Genomic DNA, 7,088 nt, shown 5'->3' with positions numbered 1-7,088 from the left:
TTACTTTGCTCTTCGAACTCATGCAATATCCTGGCCCAATGGAAAGGAAAATATTTAAGTTAATCATCTTCCTTCTGCAAGGAACTAAATGCTGCACAGAGACGTCTTATACGGATCTAAATTGTATGTGTGTGTGTCGAATAGATATTTACAGAAAATAGTATTCGTTTTCAGGTTGTTTTGAACCAAGTGCGGTTTTCTCACAGCACATTGAGATACCATATCTTATTGCTGTATCACTGATTAGAAGTTCTGCAGTATTTTTAAGCATCGGAGTAACTGTCTTGCGCTGATTTTGACGTTTAACTGCATCACCGGCTGTATTTATGCAGGGTATACCATAATTTATGGCGTAAACGAATACGGTCCAATAAACATATCCAATAAACATTTTCTCTAAGCTGGATACCTTAGAAGTTATGAGCACTTCTTCATTAAAGAGCTGCGTTCCAAAGCACCGCATATGAACAAGTGCTCATGGCTTTTTAGGTATGCATCCAAGAGCACTTGCTTACTGGACCGTTTTTCTTGTTTTGGTGCATATTATTACTTCCCAACGTATGGAGAGCAAAGATCTTGCGGTAGAGGAGATCTGCTTCACAGTATCGAAGATGAAAAATTGCTCTTAGCTCTTAAGGCATGCATTTTCGATCCTACGTTTACTGGGACTTTTTTGCTTCTAGTATCGTGTAATTGCAACTGTATGCGTTTACGCTCTTAATTATGATACTTCCTGTATATGGGTGCAGCGGACTGCCGAACGGAACAATTTCTATCAACTACTCTAGAGACAGATAGCAGCACCTAAACCACCACCTTCTCGGACATGTAGTAATTAGAGACCTAAAATCTGAAACTTCCTGGCATATTAAAACTGTGTTCCAGACCGAGACTCGAACTCGGGACCTTTGCCTTTCGCGGGCAAGTGCTCTACCAACTGAGCTACCGAAGCACGACTCACGGCAGGTCCTCACAGCTTTACTTCTGCCAGTACCTCGTCTCTTACCTTCCAAACTTTACAGAAGCTCTCCTGCGAACCATGCAGAACTAGCACTCCTGAAAGAAATGATATTGCGGAGACATGGCTTAGCCACAGCCTGGGGGATGTTTCCAGAGTGAGATTTTCACTCTGCAGCGGAGTGTGCGCTGATACGAAACTTCCTGACAGATTAAAACTGTGTGCCCGACCGAGACTCGAACTCGGGACCTTTGCCTTTCGCGGGCAAGTGCTCTACCATATCAGCGCACAATCCGCTGCAGAGTGAAAATCTCACTCTGGAAACATCCCCCAGGCTGTGGCTAAGGCATGTCTCCGCAATATCCTTTCTTTCAGGAGTGCTAGTTCTGCATGGTTCGCAGGAGAGCTTCTGTAAAGTTTGGAAGGTAGGAGACGAGGTACTGGCAGAAGTGAAGCTGTGAGTACCGGCCGTGAGTCGTGCTTCGGTAGCTCAGTTGGTAGAGCAATTGCCCGCGAAAGGCAAAGGTCCCGAGTTCGAGTCTCGGTCGGGCACACAGTTTTAATCTGCCAGGAAGTTCGATATCATCGCACACTCCGCTGCAGAGTGAAAATCTCATTCTGGGAACTTAAAATCTCCTTATTTTTTACATTATCGGTATTAAGTGGCCTTTAGTTACTGAAAATGTTTTATCTCGAGTACATTTAAAGTTTGCTGGCTAAAATTCATGGGACAGAGCCGAAAGTAGAACATGAAATCAGAACTGCCTCTTCAAGATTCCTTGTTACTTACGCTAAAGTCTTGAAAGTTGACACATCAGTATTAGCAGCGCGGGTTTAGCCGATCGGTCTTAAACGCTGCTGTCATGGACTCTGAGGCTGGTCCCGGCGGAGGTTCGAGTCCTCCCACGGGCTTGGGTGTGTGTGTTTGTCCTTAGGATAATTTAGATTAAGTAGTGTGTAAGCTTAGGGACTGCGGATCTTAGCAGTTAAGTCCCATAAGATTTCACACGCATTTCAACATTTGAACAAAACCGTATTATTTCATCAATGTAATCGACTGCTGTAATGAGAACTTTCTACTACAAAAAATACTTAATATATTCCGAATAAGGCTGTTTTCATTCAAAATTTTAGTTTTTAGTAAACTGCTTGAAAACTAAGAGGTAGCTTGATGGCATCACAAGTTTAATGGGTTTTCATGTAATTGAGACTACATACGAATTTACATCTTAATATGCCTAATATTTAGCACTGTCAAACTTTCGAAAAACTGCAGATTTTGGCCAAATTTGTGCCCAGATCATATTTAGGCTTGTATTTAATATATTTAACACAATATATTAATATGATCGTTCAGGGAATTCATCATGTTGACATTAATATACTTGAGCGCACACTGACGTTGTTTGGAAAAGGGATTTTAATTTTTCATTTCACTCTTAGGTTATGGTGCAATACTTTCTGTGCTATGCACATGTGCGTTATGGTGGTGCTAGTGCTAGTGAACTGGGGTAAGTCCCGGCACACGTACTCGCCATTGTATTTTTCACACGGATACAGAGCTTGGTTCGCCACACCACGTTATGGATTCATCCAAGAGCAATTAAAACACAAATAGATGTTTGTGGTAATCTTTTGAGACGGCATCTACAATAATTACTACCTTTTCTGAGAGTACTGCGTCATGTTTAGGAGAGCTAGTTTTCTGTAAAAATGAGTGCCCTTAGTTTTACGATACAAGAAAGCAGTGTCTTTCGTAGTAAGAAGTGCTAAACTGTACCTTAACTGTCTGAAATGATACGCCTTTTGTACCTCAGAACTAAGCTTTTTTTTAATGAACTCCATACCGCATGACATCCTCCGTGGTCAAGTGGCTGGCATTACTGGCCTCGCAGGTTCTATAACTGGTAATACGTAAGATATATATTTGTGATGAAAACATTCTGAAGGAGGCTATTGAGCCACATGAAGCGTAAAGAGAAGCTGATACACCAAAGGAGCGGTACTTTTAACCCATCAATGTAAACGTAGCGTCATACTGATTTGGTACTCACCGGATAACAGACTGAAAGGCAGTTATAAGACTAAAACCGCCTACACGGAGATTCGAGAGATCTGTCAATGTCGGAAGTACAATTTAAGGCTACGAAGGTAAACATGCAAAGGAAATGTAATATATATCAGTGTAAAGATAATCACAACCACTTTTATATTCTTTTTTGAATACCCTTCAGTACATAGCTCTTTTCTACAACTGAAAATTTTCTTTTGTTTATTCAAATATGCTTTGTCTTGCCAAATCGAGATGCTTTAAGACCTTCATTGAAGAGGTACAGAATAGTATATTTTCCAAAAATTTTCGAAAGTGCGGGAGTAACTGCCGTTACAGAAACGTGACGACTAGTTTAGTTCCTTCCACAAGATTAACATTTATGTTACTGATGATTATGCTACATGAAACTAACCTATTGTGCCGCGATGTGACTAAAGCGTAAGTACTGCTGCGCACACTACTACATCACGGGTTCAGAGCAATTCACTTACAAGAGGTCTGTTTCTTTCTATTCATCATATATTTCATTCCTGGAAACGTAGCCGTGAAAAAAGACCTATATTTTCGTTCAAATCAAATCCTCGAATGATCAACATTAGGACTATAGAGTAAACAATGGCAATAATGAGATATATATCATTTCAGATGGTAAAAAGTAGTTTTCAATGAGCAAACGATTGTCCAAATAAACCGTATTCCGGTGCTCCATCATTCACAGCGAATGGAACCAACAGCGTGCGAAAATACAAGTTGACTCGCACGCACACGGCTCAGGCACATGTCTGAGCGTATGAAACGTATTACATTGCACTGTCAGCTTTTTATTTATAGCTTGGATATTATTATATACATACGGCTGAGTCACATTGTGATGTATGCATTGAGTGTAGATGATTTGTTTGTTTCCAAAATGTTTTAACTGAAAATAATTTATCGTCGAGACGCCATAAATCTATTCTGGCTACGGTTAATATATCACTATATGGATTCGAAAATGAAATTACAGATTCTGAAACAAGTCGTTTTGCAATAAACTCCTATCCGTTGTAAAGTTAGAAATTTACGTCTTGAGTTTGTTAATTATTATACAGTTTGTACAAGGAAGTGTCAAATATTCTTACCGGAGGCAGTAACGGGGAAACTTAGAAAAGAAAAGGTCCTTTATACATATGTGTCTGGACTTTATGATGCGGCTCCTGACAAAAGTCTCTCCTGTACCAGTGTCTTCATCTCAGCGTATCGCTTACACCCAGCGTCCTAAATTATTCATTGGATATGTTTCCGTATGTCTTCTTGTACAGTTTGTACCCTCTATAGCTCCTTCAACTGACTATGACGTTATTTCCTGATATCTTTACACAAGTCCTGTCATCCTATCCCTCCTTTTCACAAATTCCTCTTCTCGCCGATTCTTAGGACAACCTTCTCATTTCTTAGCAGCCTAATTATTTTTCGACATTCTTCTGCAGCACCAAATTTCAGTCGTTTCGATTCTCTTTTCCGGATTTCTCACAGTCTATGATTCTCTACCATACAATGCCTTGCTCCAAACGTAGTTTCTCAATAATACCTCTCTCACTCGATGTTCGATAATAGTGTGTTTCTTCTGGCTCTTTGTGCCGAAAACAGTCATCACACCTTGGTTTATTCTCTCTCCCTGTCGACGATCATTACCTATTTCGTACTGGTTATTTTAGTCTCTGTATTTAGTTTTCAGACTGTTACTGATGTCAGACGTAGCTTTCAAAAGTATCTCTTGCAACAGCCATTCCTTACGTATAGTTCTTAACTCGTAGTGGTATCAGAACGAGAGGTTCTGTAGAGTCCTATTATTCGACGCCTGAAACGTAACACATGGTAACTGCTGTGGTTTACTAGACGCCATTAATCGACAGGAACGTTGCATGTACGCAGAACGGCATCGGAAACGTAGCGGCCATTAGTATGACGTGTTCAGCTGAGAGTTCCAGTAGCTTGGAAACGTGAGACCATTTCTAAGTTCAAGGAATTGTGGCAGACCCATCATTGTTCGCTCGCCAGTATGTAGGAGCTTCTGTCGGAACGTGATCTTCGGTAAGTGTGCAACGAATTCGGCCTTGTGAAGTACGCTTTGGCGACGCCAGTTCTAAATAAGGTGCTTTATCCTTATCTGTTATTGTGTGTGTAGGTCTCAGGTTACGATACTACCATGCTAGATTACATTCAAGGACCGAACCTCGAAGATGGGAATTTCACAACTAACATTTTATTTGCGGATGAGGTTGGATTTACTCTGCGTGGTATTGCAAGTTGTCATAAAAATCAAGTGTTGGCAGTGGTAAACCGTCGATCTGTCATGGGTCCCAGTATCCATTATTATAAAGAGGTGGATAGGAACAGTTGGTGGCATGCTCATAGACCCGTACACTTATCGGGAATTTAAACAGGTTTCTCCATGTGCTGTCTAACCTAGACATAATTTCTGAAAGATATACTCATTCTAAATATCCACCACAGTCTGTAAAAATCTTTATACAAGGTGACTTTTCTGCAATACGCATGCAGTAAATGTCATCCTGTACATAGAAGTTGAAAGCTTATGTTGGATATTTAAAACGATTTTACATTTAGTAATTGATAGGTGCTGCTTATGATAAATTTTTGTGCGATAAATTTCCCTCATTATAGGAGAAAATTATCATTGCTGTATGCACCACGGAGCTCCACACCATTTTCTGTGTCTCTTACGGCGGTACCTAAACTACTGAATAACCGATGGACTGGTTGAGGACGTCTCTTAGCATTATCTTCCCGTTGTCTTGACTAATCACACTCAAGATTTCTTACTTAGGATACTTTGAACGAAATAAGTATATCCCGTCCCCGTCATCAATGTAGACCTTTGGTTGGCTCTTATTTTCCAAGGTTAATTCCTTCTTTATGCTTATTCCTCCAGTTTGGTTACATTCCACGGAAAAATAGTTAGAACTAATTTAATCTCAATAGGAGTGGGGACAATAATGCTGCTTGACCAATACATTTAGATTATGTGCATAATCGCTTTTACTCTTATATGTTAAAATACACTCATGTTCAGCTAAAACAGAACACCTTGAACGACTAGAGATAGTACGTTCATATTAACAGGACATATGCATTAGTATGTTCTGCAGAAATGATTAGCATTTTAGTCACCTCGGTTCAGCATGTGTCCTGTTGCCCAGCAGGCACAGAACACGCCGTGAGCCCTGCTAACTTGTTTCATGCGTGATGGTATCGATGCGTGGAATGGGTGATTGGCGTCCTGAAGTATAGCCCTCCACGCTGCATTCACCTGGTCCCAAAATTCATCTGTACTGGTTGGCACTGGATCACAGCGCTGCATCAGTCGTTTAACCACAACACACACGTTTGCCATTGGTGGCTAGTCTGGTGATCTGGTGAGCTACGACAAACGCCTGACATCCTGTGTCATAACGTGTTCGTGTAGCAGCATGTGGTCATGCGTTGTATTGCTGAAAATTGGCGTCTGTGATGTTGTGCAGTAAGGGTATGAATAGGGGTCGCAGGATGTCAAGGACGTAGGTCACGCAGCTCACAGTGCCCTGGCCACGCACTAGCTGTCATTTGTGGCCTTCAGAAGCTGGATTCATCCGGCAACACTATTTTATGCCATTCCTGTCCCCAGTCTAGCATGTTTCTGCACATTCGCCAAAAACAGGCGGAAAACTGGAAGACGTGCACGTAACCCATGCCGTAATAAATGGCGACGAAGTATCACGCTTGATACTGTACTGTACGTTCCACTGTTGCGCCAGAGCCGAAGAAGACTTAGATCTGACCTACGGTGCCAATCAGATGAGGTGTATGTCTTCTCTGGGGCTGATCTAAGTGGTTGCGAGTCCCGGACAGATGGATCACATTCTCTCATGCCCATAATACACACTCTTTCAAACTCAGTGATCTGATGCTATGATTTGCGCATACGTCTGTGAGGCATCCTGCACTTCTGCTCAAGTGAGCCTGATCCATTACCCTGGGTTTATAGCGACTAGGAGAGCACGTAAATTTTACCCCCAGGGGATGTTGTGCCACGTT

General features: G+C 41.4%; 2 non-coding genes across 2 annotated transcripts; one reads left to right on the top strand and one right to left on the bottom strand.

Moving 5' to 3' along the window:
- Positions 1 to 877: 877 nt before the first annotated feature.
- On the bottom strand, positions 878 to 952 carry Trnas-cga (transfer RNA serine (anticodon CGA)). Its single transcript has one exon. It is a non-coding gene; the product is annotated as a tRNA-Ser (tRNA).
- A 484-nt stretch (positions 953 to 1,436) lies between these two features.
- Positions 1,437 to 1,511, top strand: Trnas-cga (transfer RNA serine (anticodon CGA)). The gene has a single exon. It is a non-coding gene; the product is annotated as a tRNA-Ser (tRNA).
- The last annotated feature ends 5,577 nt before the right edge of the window (positions 1,512 to 7,088 follow it).

Source organism: Schistocerca gregaria, chromosome 4, assembly GCF_023897955.1.
Source record: "Schistocerca gregaria isolate iqSchGreg1 chromosome 4, iqSchGreg1.2, whole genome shotgun sequence".
NCBI classification, from domain to species: domain Eukaryota; kingdom Metazoa; phylum Arthropoda; class Insecta; order Orthoptera; family Acrididae; genus Schistocerca; species Schistocerca gregaria.
Note: the sequence above shows the minus strand (reverse complement) of the source record. Positions and strands in the feature narration are given on the sequence as shown.